Source organism: Ambystoma mexicanum, chromosome 6p (assembly GCF_040938575.1).
Source record: "Ambystoma mexicanum isolate Mex_15411 chromosome 6p, UKY_AmexF1_1, whole genome shotgun sequence".
NCBI classification, from domain to species: Eukaryota; Metazoa; Chordata; class Amphibia; order Caudata; family Ambystomatidae; genus Ambystoma; species Ambystoma mexicanum.
The window spans coordinates 448,095,079-448,120,156 of NC_090935.1; positions in this window are offsets into that span (position 1 = coordinate 448,095,079).

The window sequence follows — 25,078 nt, forward strand, 5'->3', positions numbered from 1 at the left end:
ATATCTTGCTTTTTATACTTCTTCAACTCGAACACAAAACAAAACGAATAATTATCAACATGTCCGTTTTGGAGTTGAATACTTCATTAGGTTTTAAATTTGGGAAAATGGTGATACTTTTAAATATTTGTAAAAAAGCATATGCGTGTTAGTAAGGGTTTTCACAACAAGCAAACGATGTGTACGTGATTAAGGCTGGGACTTAAATTTGCTTCCACAGTGAATTGTGACAACATACATTGCAATAAAACAACGCTACTTTCTATAAATGATTAAAAGAAACATAACAGCAACATCAATGTATTGAAAATATGGTAATTAAAAAAGGATTATTTAGAAATCAATTTGAAATTGATTCTGAATTAAAATTATCCCGTACGGTTCAATAATTAACACAAACAGAAGAAATTCACTATTGAAATCGGGCGTGATATACACCAAAATTGGTTGTGCATCGAAATAGCTAATTATTCTGATATTCAACTCGATTTTGCATTTGCAGGGATCTAAAATAAACTACCCTTTTCCCAGTCTATTTATTATTTAAAGCATGGCACAACATCATCTTCCTTCAGTGCTGGGTATATGATAATGGCTTTTCTAATAGCATAGACTGATTCGGATTGCAAACTCGCTGCGGAGGTACAAGCAGAACCACGCATGCCGCAAAATACGCATTTAATTCCAACATGTCATCTTTCAGCCTTGCAGCGTTTCTGTTATTGTGCAATTGGTGACAGAAAAGTGTATTTCTTGCTTTTCGAATCCAGGTTTCCTACACATAGATTAGAGTGTTCATGGCAGTAGCATATTTCCTTTGACAGCTGGCAGTTGATGTATTTTTGCCTTGTAGTGGCTACCATTTCTTCAGTGCTTGTTATGTGTGAACATGCTACACAAAACCATAATACTCTCTATGTTAATGTCATTCGCACTACGTTATATTGCTGCAAGAGAGGCGACGTATCAGAGAAATTATCATGCATTCATTGGGTTGGTTGGGTAAGTACGCGAGTAAAGAGTTGCTCACTTTCAAGAGTGTATTGTGTAAAGCTTACACAGGGAGATTTCAGGCCAGGCACCTCCAAATGATATTGCATCTGAGTTAAAACAATACAATACAATACTGTTTTTTTAAAGTAGTTGTCTAACTTGAATTGTAACATGTTAACATGTAACCATCTACAGAGCACTTCACATGTGTTGTAACTTCCTAGATGAGATTCTGAAACTGATTCTGGAATTGTTGCACTGTTCAAAGTGAGTTTGCACTGCTGAAAAGTGACTTTCCACTGCCGACACAAACCCTGATTCATGGAACTGTGCAAAGTGTATTTTTGCAGTGCAAAGTCAGTGCAAGCGGCCATTTTTGTAGCACTAAATGACTTTGCACTGCAAAAATGCACTTTGCACTGTTCCATGAATCAGTGTGTTTGTTGGCAGTGCAAAGTCACTTTTTGCAACAAAAATGGAGCTGTGCCAACACCAAACCATCCATCTCCTGGTATACTCAAGAGAACTCTATCAACAAATTGTCCCTTTGAGAAATGTTGGTGAAAGGTCCAACTGAACAATTTTCCAGAAGGATCTCATGTATCAAGGTAGTCTATTCCTTAAGGCCTTATGCTCCAAATTGTGGACCTTGATATCTGAAGCCAAGGTTATTTATTACACAATCACCATTATGGCTGCCTCTAACAAGAGCAAACCCATTTTCGCTGCAGTAAAACACTACTCAAACCCCATACTAGACCCAAAGGCACCGGAATCCCATGGGAATTGTGATTTAAGTACTATGTGCTTTTTTATCAACAAAGTCAGACTCCAAATTGAGGGCTCCAAATCTTTTAATCCCCTGCTCTATATCCACAAACAGGCCATTCAACCCTGGGCTGACATTTCTCACATGTCCCCGAACACGTCTTGTACATACTTATATCCTTAAAACCAAGCTCTTACACCAATGACATACTGTCTACCAGCCTTTAAAAAACAAACCTGTTAAAGATTCCCTTTAGGGATGGTGCATTTCCAGACATCCTGACGCATGGTTTATAATCCCACTCCTCGACCCAGGAGACCCAGCAAAGTACTGGCCTATTAGGAGCTACCCTTTTTATCTGCAAACTTCATTAAGAAGGTAGTTGCTAATCAACTACTTATAAAAATCGAGCAACTTCATCTGATTTGGGATGACAAATCTTGTTCCACTTTAAATGCATCACTAAAACAGCCTCCATATATGTGGCCAATAATCTCCTTAAAATTATCAATAAAGGAGGCATATGCCTGCTAGTCCTCCTGGGTCAACCATCACATGCTACTTACAATCCTTGCACATAGGATTGGCACTTTCCTGAAAAGGTTCTTATCCTACCTATTTGTAAGACCCTGGGCTGCCTAGATGTGCACCCTCAGGTCCAAACAATGCCCCATTTCCTGCAGAGAACCGCAGGCTTCCATTCTCTGTGCAGTCATCTTTAACCTCTATATGGAACTGCTGGGCTCACACCTAGATAACCCCACCATGATAAACTAGCACTCTGAGGATACGAAGTTGTCCTAAAGGTCAATGGCCCATAAGAAATTGATTGCCTTCACTCGTGCCTTGAAACCATTCAAATTTTGATGACAAGTGCCTACTTAAAGTTAACTACAAAAATACTGAATTTTTATGTCTGGCCACCCAAACAATTAATAATGGACTCATGTGTGGCTAGATGAAATGCAAATTGCAAAGGTTCACTGATGAAATGACACAATCAGCAAAATCCATAGGTTTCATTGTGGATTGCAATCTATCCTTCCAACAACACATCAGACAAAACGCTCAAACAACTTTTTACAACATCTCTCTACTCTAACAGATCAAGCCATTCCTTCTGCCCGTAGATTTTCAAATGGTGTTTCAGGCCCTGGTTATCTAGCATATTGTCAAGGATAACACCCTCCTCGCAGGTCTCCCAGCTGCTCTCTTGACCCCCATCAAAGTGGGCCACCATGCTGTGGCATGCCTCAGCACCAGCTCTAAGAAACCTGACCACATCACCTCCAACCTGGCTGTGACAGATTGCCTTTTGGCATGGGTGTAGAAACCCTGATTAATATGAATTTAATTAAATTATGTAGGTAATTCCATCTCAAACGGGAAATCTGCTGATCAGATTCCACTTTCATAAACTCCATTCCAAAAGCATAGTGTACACCTGTGCACTGCTGCATCAGTAGTCTGATTGTAGCTCTGGTCCTAGTCTAGCACAGAACAGATTTAGGTCACAAGTGTGTTCTTGACATCTGAAGGGACAGACAAAGTGACTGCAGCACTGGGTAGGCATTTAAGATATGTACCCCTTTTCGAAAGAACAATGACTATGAGTAGCACTTGCAGGTTGCAGGGTAACCCCTAACTATACGCCATGCCTGACTTAAGGCATGGTGCATTTCACTGCTCATAATAATTGCAGCCACATCCAATTTGATATCACACATTTGTCAGCTCCTATGGGTCAGCTCTACTGTGGAAGGTGCTGTGTATTGTGGGCAGGCAGGCTGATCCTGCAAGTGACAGAACAGGAACCTGAATGGCTATGTCTCTTCTTTGTTTTCTTTGTGATGGTAGGTAATGCCCTCCACCAGAGAATGCAGCTCAACAGGGAAATGTCCTGGATCCAGTCATCAAAGGAGCACACTCATTCAAGTGGCATGGCCTCACACTGCGGTGCTTTGATGATATTTATGAAGGGGGGTGGTATGAGTGTAGACACAGAGAGCTATGTGCAGTTGGGGAACAAGTCCACCATCTTGTTTCTCTCTGCCTCTCTCTTTTTGTCCCTTCCACTAGCACAAAACACTTTGGGTGTGATGTAAGAAAGGCAAGGTCATCTAAGTATAAGAACAAGGATGGGACTCCTAAAGCAGACTAACTTTCACGTGTGGACCTTTACATTTAAAACAAGGGGTCTCACAACACCTCTTTGATTTACCCTGACCTAAACACCTGAGAAGGTTTCATTGGACCTCTTTTGGGAGGGTTGTATTTTCAAAACCCCTCAATCCCTGAGGTAAAGAAGAAGCAGTTCAAAGCAGAGAAGAGCTCTGCCTCCTAACCACTTCTAGGGCACATTGGGGGTGACTCTTGCTGTAGACCAAGGCATGCCACACTGAAGCATAATCTCCCAAGGTTGGGAGAGCTGACTCTGAAAGACTCATCCAGTCATAGAGCTCCTGGAGTGGGTCTCACAGCATCTGTAGGACCAGATCAGCAAAGGCTCACTGTACTGCAGTGGTGAAGCATTTGAGCTGTCATTGAACCATGTCCAGCTCTCATCAAACCAGAGGAACCCCACTGGCATTGACTTTGGCACTCCACCAAACATTCAAACTACAGTGCCTGCATCTCATACCAGCTGGACGCTGCATCATGAGGAGCTCAGCAATGGTTTGAAGCAAATGTAAATCAAAGGAACCAACTCGAACCACTGGAGAGTCACCTGTTCACTCCGTTACACCACAGCTCGACCCGACTCCCTTCAAACTGCTGCTTCGCTGAATCGCAAACTGGAGCAAAAGGATCATAGTTTTGAACCATCAACATCCACTGACTCGAACCACTGCAGTGTCATTCACTGACCCCTGTTGGTGGTTATAAAAGGACACAACCGGCTCGACTTCAAACAGATCCTGGTGCGTGCCCTGACCTGCTTCGCCCAAAGCTGCATCCAAACCACGCAGTTACAGCATTCAAACCTGCTCAATGCCTGCTTGCAGCTTGGACACACATGATCCAACGTCCCCATACTGATTTTGAACTGCTTGCACAACATGTCAAAACCTGGTTCAATGCTGTCCAACTAGAAAGAACTACGAAAATGTACTATTGACTATTAACTTCTACCTTGTGTCAGTTCTGGGCCCTAGAGACTAGTTAGGTAACTAATTCCCTTTTTAACAGAAATTGTGGTTTTCACTTAACTTACAACCCTGTTTCATTACTCAGCGTGCTGCATTGTGCTATATTTGCTTATTCTCTGTTATTTCCACAGGGGTTGGTTTTGTGTAGTGTTTTCTGTTTAGTTAGTTTGCAGATGGTATGTTTCATTAAAGTATATCTATGTGTATAGAACCTTGAATTAATATTCCCTTTATTTTGGGCTGTTATGCTTTACTGTTTTGGTTGCTACTGAATTACATTCACACCGCTCTTAAGAGTATAGCCTTCCCTCAGCCCACTTTACCACAAAAGGCAGATGAGGTATATATCTCAACTGTGCCTGTTTTGGAGTTTTGATTTTGCTGGCTCTTAGTTTGTAGCTGACTGGGCATTTTAGCCTTGTAGTTCTGGAGGCCAGAATCCAATTTGTCACATTGCCTGCAGCAGTTGGGATTTGAGACAGACTGTGCCTATAGCTTGGTTAGCCTAAATAATATTGTGAAACTATTGTTAGGCTCACTGCCAAAGTATTCATTAATTTTTGTGATGTGGCTATCCATGAACATGCTGTCTTCACAAGCTCTGTGAGAGGTTGGGTATCCCAAATGGAAGTATGGTTAGAACAACTAAGTTACCAGGTGCTGGGGGAATTTCATTTGATTGGGAAACTCACCAAATTTATAGTGAAGAAGATAGTATCACAGGTGGTGACACACAATGACAGCCTAGGTGCTCAAAATCCCCTAGGACATAGCCCAACCATCTGAGGTGGGGAGTAAACATGTCGAGGCATTTACACATCAGTCTTTCGACTATCTGGCCCTTATTCACAGATTATTTTCCCAAGGGGTTTTGCTATTATAAAAAACTTGAATTAGGCCTTCTGTGTGGATGAGCCACAGTTACCAAGGTTGACACAAACCACATCTAATTCAGATGGGTGTGAGAATATCCTTGAAAAGCTTGAGATGGACTTACACCACTGCTTATGGAACAAGGGTGCAGACAGGTATGTTAACACTCAAGTCTGCAAAAAGACAATCAATCTTACCAATTTCAAATGATAACAGTAAATGCATGAAGGGAAACAACAGAGGTTCTGACCCTTCTTCCAAGATAGGTCCCCAAAAAACTAAAGGGTGATCCCAGACCCAGTAGGTCAACTCCCACTGGAAAGCAGAGTGTGGGCACCTCTAGCTCTGAGGCCCCCACACGCTCCACAACAGAAGATTATTTCCAGTGTGGAGATTTGACAGATAGGGAGGGAAATCCTCCCTGCAAAGGGAAAACCAAGTAGGCCATTGTGAGTGATGGTCCCCTCGGTGTAAAGGCTTAAGTCAGTGTCTTAGCAGATGAAGTCCTACTATGCCAGGGAGTAGCAAAAGGTTCCCTCACTCTGAGTGGGGATGGTACCAGGTCCTTCGAGGGGGCTGCAGTTACTGCCAAGTCTCAGATGTTTCTGTATATTTTGAAACAGGGAAAAGTCTTCCACCTTGCGTCGCACTGATACTATTGTCACAGCTGTCCAGCAACTGGTGAAGGTAAGGCAGTTTACCACAGACCAAACTTGCAGCTAAGAGGTTTGATGGTCGGAGTTACCGTCCCTTGGAAATGGTAGGGCTTAGCTGGATGGGCGTACCTTGCCTGCAACATATTTCAGTCAGGGTCTCCATTCCAGTAGCATTTCTGGTAGATAATTATCTCCATGACCCAGATGTAGTCATGGCAGTGACTAGAGTGGAAGCTCTTGGAGCAGCACAGGAGGAAGTGCTTGAGGGCTACAGCCATGAGTCATCCTCAACCAAAACGTGCATCTGATGCCTGTCCTGGAAGCTCCCAGTCCAAACCTGAAGTCTCCAAAAAGGTGCCATCCCTTGCAAGAGAGGGCCCAGTGGCTATTGATGTGACTAGTGTGCTAACACCAGGTTCAGCAATCTCAGAGTTGCCTGTTGACATAGAAAAGCAGCCTGAGATGGAGGACTGACTAGCTTCTAGCCTGAAGGGTACTCCGAGACTGAGAGAGTTGTGACCCATTGGAGACCCAGGTTAAGCTGATTGCTCCCTGAAACAGGTGAGTTGAGGCAGACCACTGAGCAGATTCAACAACAACAACCAATGCAGAGCGAATGCCTTGGCCTGTTCCACAAATAGGATGATTCCTCAGTTAGGGAATGCAAGAGATCAGTCTCACAGGGGCCTACCCTTCCAGACCTAAAGACCCCTGATGCGTCTACTCTTGTGAGAGACTGTTCAGCATCCATGGAGGTGACTATTGTGTTTGCTCTGGTTTCAGTGTTCTATTGTTGCCTACTGGCATGTAAAATGGGCCTGAGATGGTGGATGGAGAAGTTTCAGACCTGAAAAGACTGCTGGTACTCTGTCCTACCAGATGGTCAAACTAGAAACATTGAGTGGTACACAGTCATCTCGAAATAAGATCATCTGAAGGCTATAAACTAGACCAACTCACAAGGAGAAAACTAGAAAATAGTCCTTCTCAAGTAAAGCTCCAGTCCTGGTTCTGTACAGCACCAAGTCTCTTTCAGTTTAGGACAGAACTGTAGACCTGACTCTTCCAACCACACCTTGGTGTAACCTCGATTCCAGCTATCGTGTGTGCGCCTCCATTTGTTTATTGTGCAGTGATAATTATACTGTAAACTTGATGACTTGTTAAATTCTTACTACTGTGATGATATATGTCCCATTCATTGCTCTGTTGCTCAGGAGCTATACGTTCCCTATAAAAATGCATAAAATAATAATAATAATAATAATAATAATAATAATAATAATAATAATAATAATAATAATAATAATAATAATAATAATAATGCATAGCTGATGGTTATTAGGGACTCATCTTTTTAAAGACACTTTGGAGCAAAAGGTGCTCATCCACTCTTTCAGAATTTGCATCTGTCTGGGAAAAAAAGAAGTGCAACACCAGCTATGATTCGTTATTCAATTTATACTTTGATAGGCATTGTTGTTCTTCAATATTTCTACTCTAAAGCTAGAGTAACTAAAGGAATACAGAAACCATATTTGTTTCCTCATGCTCGCTCTATAGGTGAGCCCCTCTGATTTGATGTACGAATGGCATAATTATTGTCCTTGATTTTTTCTACTAGTCTGTTTTGTGAAATTTTAGGTTACAAAATGTCAATACAGCACCTGATACCTAAAATACATTTTGTGTATCGCATAGTTTGTGCTTTCATGCAATTTTGAGGTGAAGACGAATATGGGCTACATTTAATCTTGTCTAATTATCAGAATCAGCTATAGCGGCCTAAGCTTTGGTTTCTAGAACATGTTTACTTCTTTGTTTCCAATGATAATGAGGTACATCCAAGTTTTTTCTCTTTATAAAACTGTCACTTAACAAGCTGATTTTGATGTGTTATAGGAGAGAATTCTTTCTTGCACAACTAATTTTGGATCTTTACCACCTAAAGGAAAACTGCCGATACTCTGCTGCCCAGAGAATCAAAGAGTGCTTTCAAATTTTTCATTGCATCTTCGTTTTCTGAATTGAGCAATTTGACATTATAAAGGAAGTGAATTCACAAGCAATGCCATCCCCTGTGTCCCTTTATTCAGACACCTCCTTTGGTCCCTGCTGCGGTATGAGGGAATCAATGGCTCTGTGTCGAGGTGGCAAGGAGTTCCAAATACGAGGGCCAAAAATGTAGAAACATCTGTCTCTTTTCTTTATTCCTGAAACATGACAATGAAGCAATGAACATGTTGCCCTCCAATGGTCCAATTTTCAGGGGGCTCTCGATAGTTGGTGACAGTGGATTTTGTTTTGCAGTTAATGAAAGGTTGGTCCATGTATTATTTTAAAGCACAAGCATGCCATCTAGAAGAAGGTGATTCTGACAGCCCTCTGGAGTAAATGAAAACCTCTAAACTTGGTTGAAACTGAAAAATGCTTTTAAGGCTATAGATGAAGCAGCAGCTGAATGTTGGACCTTTTGAAGATGATTAATTTGGTAAGACTGGAGGCCTCATAAAGCGTTTTGCCATAACCCAGACTTAAATTGAGAAATGGGCTCTTAATACCATAGTATAATTTTGACGTAGAATGTAGGTGACAAATTTACACTATAATTTCAGGTGCAAGAAGGATTTTTTGATCACATTGTTGATTGGGACATTCAAGCTCAGATCAGCAGTCAGCATGACACAGGTTTCATCCATAGGATGATAAGAGAGCAGCTGCTTGCCTTGCAAGTGTGGCTGCAAAGAATGAGGGCAGCAGTATTGAGGTCCATAGCAAGACCAAAAGAAGAGAGATACTTTTCTACCAGTTTGATGACAATTGGGCCCAGAAAGAGGATCATGCGTGAGGAACGAAGATGTTGGCTCTGTAAATCAGTATCCTGCCTAGAGACTATGCCACATTTGTTAACACCATGCCCCTCTCTGAAATTGTGGTACATGAAGTTGTACAGCAAATATGTAAATAATATACAATCGATTGAGTCAGAGGAATTTTGGTTGTATTGTTGTTCGGGTCCAGCTATAGCTCTCTCTGGCTATCTTTGTGGGCTTTGAGCCAATAATATGTAGAGATTGGAATCAAAATCATGATGCTATAGCTTTGTTGCTTTTAGAAATGTATTCTAAGTGTGTGTAGTCGGTTATTATGACAATGAGATATTTATTGGAAGTTCTGCATGTTTTTGCAATGTGTGTCATGATCTCTGCTTCCAAAAGGTCAGGGTTTTCCCAACTCCCTTGGAAGCAGATCCATAACCCAGGTTCCGAGTGCCAACCAGTCCCAATTGGGACCTTTTGGACCCAGTCCTGGCGCCAGTGGCACCAGGCTCATAAATATGCCCAGTCCCAGCGCTGGAAGCGCCGGGCTCATAATGCTTGGGTGGACTTACCTTCAGCAGACCATGCTGCTTACTTGCCTGCCAGTTGAGCCTCTGATCCTCTTCTGTTTGTAACTACTTTTCCTGTTGGGTGGGGCTGGAGCCACTCCCTAGATTCAGAACACTGGAACTCTTCTGGAAGGCAGGAACTCTTTTCTTACCAGGAACTCTTTTCTTACTTAGGCGTGGCTGTGGAAGGAGACACCTAAGCACTACAGGAGGCTATTTAAACCACACCCGGTGGATGAATCTTGCTTTGCGTTATTCTGCAACCTCTGCAGCAGAACGCTCATCGTGTCTTCTGCATCCGGTCCTGGGCCTAAGGAAAAAGGCTTACCATCCTGAATCCAGTCTTCAGCAACACCTATAAAGACAAGAAAGAACAGGTTAGCATTCCGGCATCTGAAAGGCAAAGGCTTACCATCCTGAATCCAGTCTTCAGCAACACCTATAAAGACAAGAAAGAACAGGTTAGCATTCCGGCATCTGAAAGGCAAAGGCTTACCTACTCTTCGTGCGCTCCGGAGGTCTTCACACTGCATTCCGGCATCTGAAAGACAAAAGTTTACCAACTCTTCGCACGCTCCGGAGGCCTTCGGCGCTGCATCCCGCATCTGAAAGACAAAACAAGGTGCGTTTAAAGACATTGGGGAACTTTAATACTCACGTGCCATTACTCCTTTCCACATCTAAAACAGTGGGTATTCCGGCACCCTGCAGCCGCTCCGAACTCGTACCTGCAAAATAAAAAGACAGTTAGAGCGCATAGTGAAGCAGGCAACAAGCGCTTACTTACGTGCTTCCAGGCGCTTCTATTCATCACACGGGCTCCATCTTCAACTCACTTCAGCCCGTCACCCGCCATCGCCGGAACCCTGCAAAACAAGAGACATCATTACTAAAAACTTTAAAGACATTTGAATGACTCGAAACTTACCGTTCGTGCAGTAAACGACGGACAGCAGTCCTCTGAAGTCAAGAGGCCTGCGCTACCTATCCAGTGAAGAAACTGGTTACAGCACCCTGCCCCGAAGCAGATGGAGAGCTCGGCATTCACTTACCTAAGACATCTTACTCTACACGTCAGGCATACAGTGCACAGAGGTACAGCCCAAAGAGCCAACCGGGTGCTACACATCACCTTTGAAGATACGGTAGTCGCCCAGTCAAGACCGGCGCCTCTGCGAGAATCAGGTGAGCGTTACAGAACGCAAAGCCTACCGCAAAACTCTCGCCCAGGCGCTATGGAAACCTCGGATACTGACCCCCTAGCCCGGTTACTTGGGGAACTAAGGGCAGAAGTGCATGCAGCTCGTCAGGAAACGAATGCTCTAACAAGGGAACTAATTATTTCCAAGGAGAGAACAGACAATCTTGCTAGACAAGTGCTACAGTCACAAGCCGGACAGACCCCGTTACCCGCATCAGGGGCAAATCTTCCTTCAACATCCTCTATGAATCCAGTGCAGATCAACCTACCTGGGAATGTACCTCTGGCTCCGCCCGAACGATTTTCTGGTGACCCAAAGAGGTTTGCAGTATTTATCAATCAGTGCCGGTTGCACTTCTTATGCCGGCCAGCAGCCTTTCCAACTGATCAAGCAAAAGTAGCTTTTGTACTTTCGTACCTTAGTGGCAATGCGGCAGACTGGTCGATCCCTCTAGTTAATCAAGATGATCCGGTTCTCCATGATTTTCAAGCCTTTCAGCTTAGTATGGAAAAACTGTTCGCAAGACATTCACAGGGGCAGGCCTTGGACAATGAGCTTCTTTCGTTGCAACAGGGTAATCAAGACCTTTTGGCTTATATTGCATCTTTCAATAGACTAATAGTGGAAACTCAATGGCCTGAGGACAAAAGGATTACGCTGCTTTATAGAGGTCTACGTGGAGAGCTCAAAGACGTTTTAGCCCAAGTAGTGAATCCCCCACAAGACTGTTCGGATTATATAGACTTGGTCGTTCAAATAGATCACAGGCTGCAGAACAGGAAGGCCGATCGTTCCAAGTTTGATGCTCGAGTATTTTCCAAACCGCCAACTCCTTCCAAAGGAGTAGACTCCGGGGAACCCATGCAAATAGGGGATCTGAAAGGTCCTCTAACACAAAGGGAGCGGGAAAGGAGGAAACAGTTGCAATTATGCCTATATTGCGGAAACTCAGGGCACTTTCTTCGAGACTGTCCGGTGAAACCTGCCAAGAAGGCAGTAGGAGCTGCAGTTACCAAAGTTACAAACTCTGAGCAGGGAAACGACCTCGCCCGACAAGAATAGAGGTCCTCTTGCCGAGCGTGTAAACCAGTTCCGTGACCTCGCATTTTGTGATACCTATGGTCCTCATTAGCCCTGATAATCCGGATCGATTACATGCAATTGAAGCTTACGTCGACAGCGGTGCCATCGGCAATTATGTGGATCATGAAATGGTTTTGAGGATGAATCTAACTCTTTGTCCCAAGGCTGTAAAGGACGTCATTACTACGGTGGATGGTACGGAGATAGCCTCCGGGCCAGTAACGCATACCTCTCAAGAGGTGACGCTAGTAAGTCAAGATGGACACCATGAGAAGATCGTGTTCGATGTGATCAATGCCCCTCAGTTTCATATTATTCTAGGAATACCTTGGTTAGAGAAACACAATCCTCTGATCGATTGGCGAGCAAGAACGGTCCAGTTTCCAGAATGTGTCTCTACTTGTCACCCTCCACCTGGTGTTGCACTGGCCGCAATTTCTTCAGAGACTCCCCAGTTACCTCCCGAATACCTAGAATACCAAGATGTTTTCCGGAAGGATCAGGCTAACTCTCTACCTCTTCATAGGTCTTATGACTGCCAGATAGACCTGATACCTGGATCTACTCCTCCTTGTAGTAGAATTTCTGCCCTCACCGAGCCTGAGAACCTTCACCTTCGACAATACCTGGATCAATACCTGGCAAATGGGTTTATTCGTCCTTCCAAGTCCCCTGCTTCTTCAGCTTTGTTCTTCGTTCCAAAAAAGGAAGTAGACCTTAGAACTTGTATCGATTATCGCTCCCTGAACCAGATCACCGTTAAGAATAGATATCTGTTACCTTTGATCCCTGAACTCCTGGACCAAGTCAGAAAAGCATGCATATATACAAAGCTGGATCTTAGAGGAGCTTACCACTTGGTACGAGTAAAAGAGGGCGATGAATGGAAGACGGCCTTCCGCACCAAGTATGGGCTATTTGAATATCAGGTCATGCCCTTCGGACTTTGCAATGCCCCGGCCGCCTTTCAATATTTTATTAACGATGTCCTCAGAGAGCTCATAGATGTATGTGTTGTTGTTTACATTGACGACATCCTCGTTTATTCTTCATCGGAATCTGAACATCGGAAACACGTGAAAATGGTCCTCGAAAGATTGCGTCAACACAAACTTTTCGCTAAGTTGGAAAAATGTGTTTTCAACGTGACTGAAGTTGAATTCTTGGGATTCATATTATCACCTGGGGGAGTGCGTATGGATTCAAAGAAGGTCGATGCAGTTCTCAAATGGCCATCACCATCCTCCGTAAAAGGTGTGCAAAGCATGTTAGGCTTCGCTAACTTTTACCGCAGGTTTATCCCCGAATTCTCTCGAATAGTCCAGCCCATCACTGCCTTGTTAAAGAAAAACAAACATTTTGAATGGTCTACCGAGGCGGAACAAGCTTTCCAGGATTTGAAGACTAAATTTATCTCTGCACCAATCTTAAAACACCCTCGCCCCGAACTCCCCTACTTCGTGGAAACTGATGCTTCAAGCCTTGCCATGGGGGCATTTCTATCAGAAAAGGACCCGGTAACCAATCAGTTGCATCCCGTGGCATTTTGGTCCCGCAAATTCTCGCCTCCTGAAATCAATTACACAATTACTGACAAGGAACTTCTGGCTATCAAGTCTGCCTTTAAGGCTTGGCGGCATTATCTGCTGGGGGCCCGACACACCGTTACTGTGATTACGGATCACCGAAACCTACAATATTTGAAGACCGCAAAAGCCCAATCCTCTAGACAACTCCGTTGGGCATTATTCTTTGCCGAGTTTGACTTCATAATTACCTATCGACCTGGTACAAAGAACGGTAAAGCCGATGCCCTTTCTCGGATGGGAGTGGAAGAACACTTGGTCAACCCTAAACCTGTACCAATCATTCCCGAACAAAGAATTCTGGGTGTAATCGCCACAGAATCCATAGAGGAAGTTAAGGATAAAGCCAGGCAACTTGTAACTCCAGCAGACATACAGAATTGGCATCTGCAGGGAAAGGACTTTGCAGTAAAGGACAACTTATTGTATTTCCAAGAACGATTATACCTACCCAGCACAGATTTACAGAAAAAAGTAATCTCTTGTTATCACGACTCTTTAATGGAAGGTCATCCCGGTATAGCCAAGACCTCAGAAAAGATCAAGCGCTACTTCTGGTGGCCGTCTTGGAAAAAAGATATCAGAGACTTTATAATGTCCTGTGGAGTATGCGCCCAAAACAAGAGTCAAAAGGAAAGACCAGCAGGCCTCTTACGCCCTATTGACATCCCACCTCGCCCTTGGCATACGCTTTCTATGGACTTCATCACCGATCTACCTCCATGCTCCGGATACAATACGATTCTAGTAATCGTGGACTTATTCTCCAAGATGGCGCATTTGATTCCGCTCAAAGGCTTGCCAACAGCAGCAACTCTGGCCCGAGAATTTCTCGAAAACATCGTCCGACTGCACGGTTTTCCTTCGGTTCTAATTTCGGATCGAGGTAGTCAATTTATTTCTCATTTTTGGCGAAGTTGCTGTCGGTCGGCTCAAATTGATGTGAGACTATCGATCAGTCACCACCCTCAGACCGACGGACAAACCGAGAGGACCAATCAAACTCTGGAACAGTATTTACGCTGCATGCTGCAACAAACTGAAAAAACTTGGAAAGATATCCTTTGGATAGCCGAGTATGCCTACAATAACTCTGTCCATTCGGGAACTGGGAAAATCCCGTTTTTTCTTTTGTACGGCAGTCACCCTCGAACCTCGGAGTTGGATCCCCTCCAAGATCTTGAAACACCAGCAGAAGACTACCTGCATTCTACAATCACCCAAGCCTTTAAGGAAGCTGTTTCTCACCTTCAAAGGGCTAAAGAACAATACAAGAAAGGAGCAGATCAACATCGGAAGGAAGCCCCTCACTATCAAGTAGGGGATCAAGTCTGGTTATCCACCAAATATCTATCTCTAAAAGGGCCACGCACATTCAACCCAAGATACCTTGGTCCCTATTCCATCACTACCATAGTAAACCCAGTAGCGGTCAAGTTGGACTTGCCCCCGCACATGAAGATACATCCGGTCTTCCACGTCTCTCTATTAAAACCCGTGCAACCTCAAACCCGACTAACCAAATCTCCAAAACCTATCCTAGTGGATGGAGAACTCGAGTTTGAAGTCAAAAGCATTCTGGACTCCAAGATCTCCAAATCTAAACTATTCTACCTAATTGACTGGAAAGGCTACGGCCCCCAAGAGAGATCCTGGGAACCTGCTGAATATGTCCACGCTCCTCGCCTAATCAAAAGATTTCACCGAACATTTCCTGACAAGCCAAAACCCCCGGAGAAGCCCGGTTTGGGAGGGGCCTTGAGGGGGGGTACTGTCATGATCTCTGCTTCCAAAAGGTCAGGGTTTTCCCAACTCCCTTGGAAGCAGATCCATAACCCAGGTTCCGAGTGCCAACCAGTCCCAATTGGGACCTTTTGGACCCAGTCCTGGCGCCAGTGGCACCAGGCTCATAAATATGCCCAGTCCCAGCGTTGGAAGCGCCGGGCTCATAATGCTTGGGTGGACTTACCTTCAGCAGACCATGCTGCTTACTTGCCTGCCAGTTGAGCCTCTGATCCTCTTCTGTTTGGAACTACTTTTCCTGTTGGGTGGGGCTGGAGCCACTCCCTAGATTCAGAACACTGGAACTCTTCTGGAAGGCAGGAACTCTTTTCTTACCAGGAACTCTTTTCTTACTTAGGCGTGGCTGTGGAAGGAGACACCTAAGCACTACAGGAGGCTATTTAAACCACACCCGGTGGATGAATCTTGCTTTGCGTTATTCTGCAACCTCTGCAGCAGAACGCTCATCGTGTCTTCTGCATCCGGTCCTGGGCCTAAGGAAAAAGGCTTACCATCCTGAATCCAGTCTTCAGCAACACCTATAAAGACAAGAAAGAACAGGTTAGCATTCCGGCATCTGAAAGGCAAAGGCTTACCATCCTGAATCCAGTCTTCAGCAACACCTATAAAGACAAGAAAGAACAGGTTAGCATTCCGGCATCTGAAAGGCAAAGGCTTACCTACTCTTCGTGCGCTCCGGAGGTCTTCACACTGCATTCCGGCATCTGAAAGACAAAAGTTTACCAACTCTTCGCACGCTCCGGAGGCCTTCGGCGCTGCATCCCGCATCTGAAAGACAAAACAAGGTGCGTTTAAAGACATTGGGGAACTTTAATACTCACGTGTCATTACTCCTTTCCACATCTAATCCAGTGGGTATTCCGGCACCCTGCAGCCGCTCCGAACTCGTACCTGCAAAATAAAAAGACAGTTAGAGCGCATAGTGAAGCAGGCAACAAGCGCTTACTTACGTGCTTCCAGGCGCTTCTATTCATCACACGGGCTCCATCTTCAACTCACTTCAGCCCGTCATCCGCCATCGCCGGAACCCTGCAAAACAAGAGACATCATTACTAAAGACTTTAAAGACATTTGAATGACTCGAAACTTACCGTTCGTGCAGTAAACGACGGACAGCAGTCCTCTGAAGTCAAGAGGCCTGCGCTACCTATCCAGTGAAGAAACTGGTTACAGCACCCTGCCCCGAGGCAGATGGAGAGCTCGGCATTCACTTACCTAAGACATCTTACTCTACACGTCAGGCATACAGTGCACAGAGGTACAGCCCAAAGAGCCAACCGGGTGCTACACATCACCTTTGAAGATACGGTAGTCGCCCAGTCAAGACCGGCGCCTCTGCGAGAATCAGGTGAGCGTTACAATGTGTGAATAGTGTTTTCAAGTGTAACATACTAAATGCTAAATAATAATAAACACAAAAAAAGGAAAAAAAAGCCCAGAGGTTGCATTAGCCGCCTGTACAAGGATGCTCCCTCGCGTGGTCCAAGGAAAAATCTCAAATGCGCAAAAATTGGAGTGCACACAGTGAAAGAAATAACAGAGCTTTATTAATCCAAATGGCCGGGGCAAAGACAAACAGTCAGAAATAAAAACCATCTAAATCAGCCACTTCCAGCCCACATTAATTAAGGCATACAACACATGAACATAAACTCATTATTGCAAAACTTTGAGGGTAATTATAACATGCCGGTTGGCTGCTCGTCAGCAGACCCCTAAATAACTCTATATATTAAAAACTCTAATTGGGGGAAATCATTTCTTGGAACAATGAACACACTGCCCCATCATGACATCAGAACACTGAACATCCTGCTCCTCAATGACATCACATTGTGCTGGTCAGCACGAAACTTAACATTTTAATAATGTGGCATTCGTCATTATACAAGTTGATAAACTGCTCAATGCTAATATGACCCTTATTTTGGAGACAGCGGAGGTGAGAGCATCCCACTGAGACAGTCCAATCATATTACGAGGTAACATCAGCAAGGTTGAAGACATTGTTGCATCCCCTGGAACAACCAATCCCTTGTTCCTGACTGGCTCCTTCTGCCCCTTCGAACCTCGCCCTTCTGCATCTGCTCAGTCCGTTGCCTCCCCAACTCCCATGACATGTTGCCAACTTAATTATAGAAACCTTGTGAGGGCCTGCTGGTGGAAATTAATCCCTCCTATTGTATTTGTTCTACCATAGCATTTTCATTGCCGGGCAACATGACTGTGGTCATTGGGGGCACTGTCGCTCCCATCCTAGTTACCTCTTATGGCAGCCTACATATTGGGCACCCTCACTCCCAGTATTGTGTCCTTCACTCCCATTGTGCATTGCCCCATACCTCGAGGGACTGCACCTGCTGTCTGGCGGTTAGATTCAGTCCAATGAGAAAATGTTCCCTTGCAACAATTAATTGGACATCTTCCTCATATTCTAACCTTGGCTGCTCAGCATTTCTTGGTCCATCAGCAGAAATAAAAGGTAATTAAATGCAAGCTGTGGCCTTTAGTAACAAGAAATGGCTGCAGCAGTTGACACGGGCCTGTTAAAATATAGCAGATCTCTTGCTCACCACTACATCCAATAATTATACCTAATAGAGCTTCATCTACAAATTCACCCTAATCCTACACACCTCCCACTATACAATAATATAAGTTTGTTGAAAGAGAGCGCTAAAAGGAAAACTTAATAAATATGCATGATTGACAGAACCTAGAAAGCAAAAGCTTTGCTACACGTGTAATATAAAAGTGATCTATAGCAAGGACATGCTTAACTGCATGTGTGATATAAGAATTCTCTATAGAAGAGAGCAAAAAGGAAGAAAGTACAGAGAAAATGCTTTTCTGCATGTGTATTTTTGTGTGTGTGTTTTCCTGTGCAGTGCCAGGCCCCTGACACAATTATGTGTACTTTAAATAAACTGTGACATCACTACTTTCATGACACTTGAGTCACCACGTCACTCCAGTAGCTTGTAGGTGTGCCCCCCCCCCTACCCCTTCAGGACACTGGATCTGCCTCTTCACACTCTGGTTCATTTCTGCAGTGATAGAACTGGCAACAGTTGACCACAAGTGATATTTCAATACAGTAGCTCTGGGAAATTGATACCTGGGGCAAGACTTGATACGTCAGTGCTAACCTCGGAATGATGTGTGTTTCAGTGTTTGTCTTTGGGTTATTTACTTTTGCACAGACATTGGATAAGTAAATTGAAAAAGCCATAGTCATCTGCTATGTTATCAAGCCATACTCCCTTCTATCAAGAATCACTGGATCCAAGAAAGAAAATAAAACTTGTGAGCCCAAAGAAAAGAAGTCTGGAAGATGAATCACAGTCTTCAATGCAGGCTAACATCAAGCAAGGTAATAAATCCAACAATGAGACAGATCACATTCTCTCGGACACACAAAGCACACATTGAAAACTGGTAACATATTAACTCCACTTGCAATTCGCTTAATGAATTTTGCCATTCTTAGTGTTTGAAATCAGAATTGGAGGTGACTACAGGAGACACTCAGGGGATGAATCCGATGCATCCAGCTGTTAATATGCCAGTGCTTTAGAAATATCTAAATTACTTGGAAAATGACTGCTCACTGTACAGCTGCAATGGCTCCTTCAGACAATATGATCTGAAGATGTCTTACTGCAAGAAACATTGAAACATTGATTGCATGACTCTGCAATATATCTTTGACTCCTTTTATTACGGTTAAACAATCTGATGTATGCACTTTCGATAAATAAATCAAATCAACCCATACAAAGTAATGCTCAAAGTCATGCGGAAAGCAATGCTCAAAGTCAAGCGGAATGATTACTTTAAGCAGATGGCAAAGCCTTAAATGACATCCCCCGACTGATTTTCAATGGCAATCAGATATTTAATCAATTGGACCCTGCAAATGAATAAATAATTACTCACAATGAACGGCAGAAAATATGATGGAGTTGGGTTTCCAGCATTAGTAACATGGACATGCCATTGTGACGATAGAGAGCTCAAAGTTATGAAACTACTATGTAGACTTGTAGACCCCACTTCACATACAAAGACAAAAAGAGAACTGGCCTGGGAGGTGAATTGGATGGTGATGCTATGGCCAAGTCCCCAGCAGAGGTGTCGAGGGTTTGACACAGGTCTACTGGGTCTGCTACTGTTACCCAAAAGGATGACATTAAACCTGTGACGTTTGCACAAACCATATTGTTGTAGATGGATAATTGTTCGTTTTGTGTACATCTAGATCAAATATCCCTTCATACAGTCTTTCTAATCCTCAAAGTGGGAGGTTATGCGCAGTATGCTGCACATGTTCCTCTACCTCATTATGGTGGAAGCAGTTTCTCTCCCTGAACTTGACTAGAGGCATTCAAAGAAATACTAAACACTCTGCTCTTGCTTGGAGTTACAGTAATCACATCTAATTAGAAATAAAACAAGCTTGATCCAGAAACATTCCCAGGGGAAACTGTTTTGCCATAGCAAATCATGTTAAATAGCTGCCTCCAATCAGATTAAGTCAATTGATATGGTAAAGCTCCAGGTGGAAATAAGGACTGCAGTAGAGAACAGACATTGATGATCTGGAAATAGCGCACAAGAACAGGTCAGTGATAGGACTAAGCTAATGATTAGTAATGAAATTGCATTCACTGGTTTATTTTTTCCTTTTGCTCGGTTCTGTTTGATTTAATTTCTAGTCATTTTCAATCGGCACCATAGTATATGCTTGTTTTATTTTAATTGGACCATGAAGCTTTGCTCGAAAGTTAATCAAAGCTGTGTCTCTATCTACCTGTGTTTTTCTTTCTCTTTATTCTTCTCCTCGCCACTTACATCTCAAAGGACTTCTAAATGTTGGTTGGTATATGCGGACAGTTTCTTTGTTAAAAGCCGACCTTTGTACGGTTTAATGACTTGCTTGGTTTGTCTTGGTTTGAAGAGATTAAAGTTAGATCACCTCTACATGCACCTCATACAGGTTGAAAGCATTTTGATGATACTTGATTGACTCTCCTCACATAGGTTATACAGTGATTTCTTAATTATCATCCTTGCTAGAGTGTTGACAATGTTTTCATGATAAATTATGTTTACCATACTGTATGGAAGCAGTGCTTGTATATTCAGTGAAAAACCTTTGTTAAAGTGGTCTTATGGCTAAATTTCACTAATAAAAACCTATCAATTTCAGTGAAAAACTTTGTCAAAGGGACATTATGGTTACAAGTAAAACAGAAAACCCCAGGAAATTCACCAGTTAAGGTATGCTAAGCAACCGTAACTTGCACCACCACTGTGCACTGCTAAAACAAACATGCAGGACCTCAAAGATGACATCACAAATGTCATTTATGACATCACTGATGACACCACATATATGGGCCACTTGTGTTTTTGCTTACTGACATAAGTAGGGTAGTTGTTTTTGCATACTGACAGTGATAGTTTCAAAAATTCAAAAGGTGCTATGTATCTAGACATTAACCTTCTCATATGTTCATATGGGTCGATCAGCGTTTCATAGGCTCAACCGCAATATTTTATGGGAGATCCTGTCCTGACATGGATGCCCTCCTTGGTTGGTTGAAATTTTGATTAAAGGAATAGTGTGCTCAGAAATATTATTGTCCCGAGGGTTCGGGCATGTGTTTTTAAGCATGCCTTGATCGATCGCATAAACATTTCCAATGCACCTTATGGTAGTTTTCCTCTTTTGTACACATGCAAAATCAGGCAGCAGGGCACGGCCATCTTGTGATAATCTGATCATTTTTCGCATCACCCAGGGTGGACTGCCCTGGCGGCACTAAATCATATCCCCCGCCCCTGAGCCTGATATCACTATACGCGTACCGCCCATTTCACAACGCCAAAGCACATCTCGTGTCAACATTCTTTGTGCCTCAGCTAATGACGTGTCGCCATGGAAATGGCAGGTCGCCTCTTTCCTCAATAAGTATAAACAGATCGCTTCAGAACAGACAACATCAGATTTTCTTGTGCATTCCTCTCACTGTATTTCTTTGAGTTCTGTGCCTCATTTCTGTGCTCTGGTCAGCTACCTTTGTTGCTTGTAGCCCATGCAAACAGATACCAGTACCATTACTATAAATTATTTTCGTTTGTTTCCCCCACAACGGCAACAATACAGCCCTACCAGTAAGAGCCAGAGTATTCCAAGGCGGAATTACTCGAAAGTGAAAGATGCGGAAACGATAGGGCTTCGGACGACAGACGGGAGGACAATTCAACAGATGAAGAGCCTGGTCCTTGTCTCCACCCGATGTACCTGCAATCTATGCGTGCTAATGCCAACCAAGGAGGAGAACTGCTGCTGCAGAGAAAACTCTGGATGCTTGTCCTACATATCGCAAGGTGAGCCATGGCCGCAATGCGTTACCGAGCTGCCAGACTTCAGGGCAGCCTGCCTCACATGTTCCGTGTTGAGGATTTTGATGGTGCTTATGCACGAACTTCACGCAACAGTTCGCCCTCGGAATCCAAGTAATGAATAAGTATACTCTGGTTGTGATGTCACTTAGGCCACTACTATTTCAAGGTTGTATGCTATATTGTCGTAACTTCAATATATCATTGTCAATCCAATTTAGTCTTGCAATTCTCTAGTAATATTCTTATAATAGTCATTCAATATTGTACAGTGTCTAGGTAGCATTTGCACTGGCAACAATGCCATTGGATACAAGAATTGTCATTGGCAACTAACGTTCAATAGACTTATCTTGGTCATTTAAAAACAGTTTGTATCTTTCTTTTTCACAGCTGGTACAGGCTGGTGGCCTATCGTTCACAAACATGGTGGCTTCAGTGTTCCGGCCCTTGTGTGCACGCCTCAGGCCCATCCATCCCCCCTCCATTATCAAAGTCAGTTGGCACCAGTGGATGTGCACTGCCAAAGGTGGCTGGCAGGGGCGGGAAAGGCCAAGTTGCCAAAAAACATGTACACTTCAAAGGTATCTTTCGCACAGGGGCCATTCTACACATGGCCTATGCAGACCCATGTCTCCAGGCAGGATCCCCTGAAGCAGGCCGCGCCCCTGCAATCCACATAAAACCACAACATATACACGTCATTCATTTACATACACACCCTCTTTTCTAATTCTTTACAAACCACTTGATATTTATCGTGAGAGCATCATTGAGCACTGCAAGTCAACTTGTGAACGTGCTACCAGAGAACCTCAGTGACCACTGCAAATCTGCTCATCGTCGTGCTACCTGAGAACTTCTGTGACCACTGTGAATCTGCTCGTCGTGCAACCGGTGAACATCTCCCTCTTCTCCTACCACTAACTACCCTGCTTGAATCTAACTGTTTGTTGGTAAAGTTAAGGGTATGTCTCATAATCATATCTCCTCCTTCTCTAAATTTCTATCTATTTCAAGCAAACGTACCCAGTAGTGTTATGTTCATTCGTCTCATTGCCATTGACTTGAGTTTAATTTCTTATGTTATCGATATATCAATTGTCATCAGTGTCAATTGGCATCGAATTGCATCCTTAGCGGACCGTGTCAATATTAGAAGCATGTTTCCTTTTGATGCACAATAGTACATTCAAGGGACGAGTAACATGTTCTGATTTTCGTCACATCAAAGAATTGTTTATGAAAGTTATCCTATAATACAGTCGCCCACGCTATAGTGGTTTTGCTGTGGTGACCAAAACATACCTTACATAGAAGAATGTATTGTATTATGCTTCTTTCTCACGTTTTTATGCAAAGTAATTTTCGAAAAATGTTGACTTTTTTTGTGCAGAATTTACAATGCCTGCATGTGCGATTTTCAGTTGCCCTTCTAAGACCCATGAGAAATCTGAAGGCACTACAATGCATGTATTCCCAAAGACTGTAGATCGAATAAGAGAATGGGTCAGATTTTGCAGATATGCGCTGAAAGATCTTGAAAGTAGAGTCAAAGATGTCTCGGAAGACAAGAAGGGTGATCGATTCCGCATCTGCAGCCTGCACTTTACCCAGAATATGTATGAACCATCCAAGTATACAAAGAAGATTCAACTCTAGTTGTATCTCTTGGGGTCATGAACAGGTAACTAAATGGACAGACTGCTGTTTTAGGTGTTTTTGTCCCTTATAATACATCATATTAGTAAGATTGTATTGCTTTTTAAATAAAGACCGTTTTGCTAAACATCTGTCCTTGGTTGTAGAAGCCTCATAGAAAATTGATTTATGGGCACGGATAACTATGCTAAAGTGTCCTTTGAAATAAGCATAATGTTTTCGTAATCTGTCTATTTCCATGCCAATTTTTAAGATTAACATTTCTAAATCAAATAATATTTTCTCTTTCAAACTCCATGACTATGCACTGAATATGAAGGAGCAAGATTCAGCATCCATGTCTTGCCTGGAGTCAACAACCACTTCGATATGTACCAATGTCTGCGTCACAATGTGTGTGTTCAATTTCATTTGTTTTATCCATTCTAATACTGTGTTTCAGGGAGATGCTGAAGCTTCGACTACAATTACATCATGCCTTGTAGTTGATCCAGAGCCAGAGGTATGCGTACTGACATTTCCCTCGAATGATAGAAAGTCGGTCCTAGATCTGATACTATTAGACAGTGACAGTATTAGAAACAAGTAGTTTTTTCAAATTGCTTGAGTTCAACATTTCGAAAAGTGTGCTTCGGACAATCAACTTTGATCGAGTACACTAGCCATCATTCAGGTGAAATCCCAAATGCATATTTTGACTAAATGATGTACACAATGTACTGGCTTATCTGTGTAAGCCATGTGTGCAAAGGAATAATTTGATTTAGAATACAAATGACTTAACAAATCACTTATTTTAAATGGATACTCTTTTCTAGGGATGTATGCAAGATTCAGATATAGAAGAGGAGGCACGTGGATCCGAGTGATAAACTAGCTTGCTGTTGCTGACGTTACAGTAAAGAAGGTTTCAACGAAAAGCAAGAACAATAAGGTAACTTATAAACAATTTAAATTTTTAACCAGTGTTTTGTGCTGGGGCCTTCATAATATGATTTTTTTTAAATGTAAACTGTCCAATACTGTATGTTGGATTTACATTGAACATCTTTTTCCAACCTGTCCTCTAGTTGCCTGATGGTATACGGACTATGCAGACACAGACAGCGACGCAAATGAGAGATGCTGCTTGCCAAACTGATTTCACCATGGAGCAACTATTAATTGAGGTGCGGCATTTTTAGACTCGAGATGCATTTGCCCAATGGCCAGAAAATGAAATTAATGTGACCAGCGAAGCCAGCAAAGTGTTTTTAGACTATTGCTACAATGCGTCTGCTCCACCAGATGAAGATGAAACTGAATGTATTGAAAATGCTTTTGAATTGGTTGCAGACCACTTGACACAATCCACACCCGCCAAAAAAGGGCCACCCAAAAACCAGTCGACATTGATGTTTTCTCCAATTCAGGTTCAAGTAACAGATGCTGAAATGACAGAGACTGAAGCATCAATAGAATTGACCAAGGAACTAGACAACGATCTCGACTACAGTATGTCCA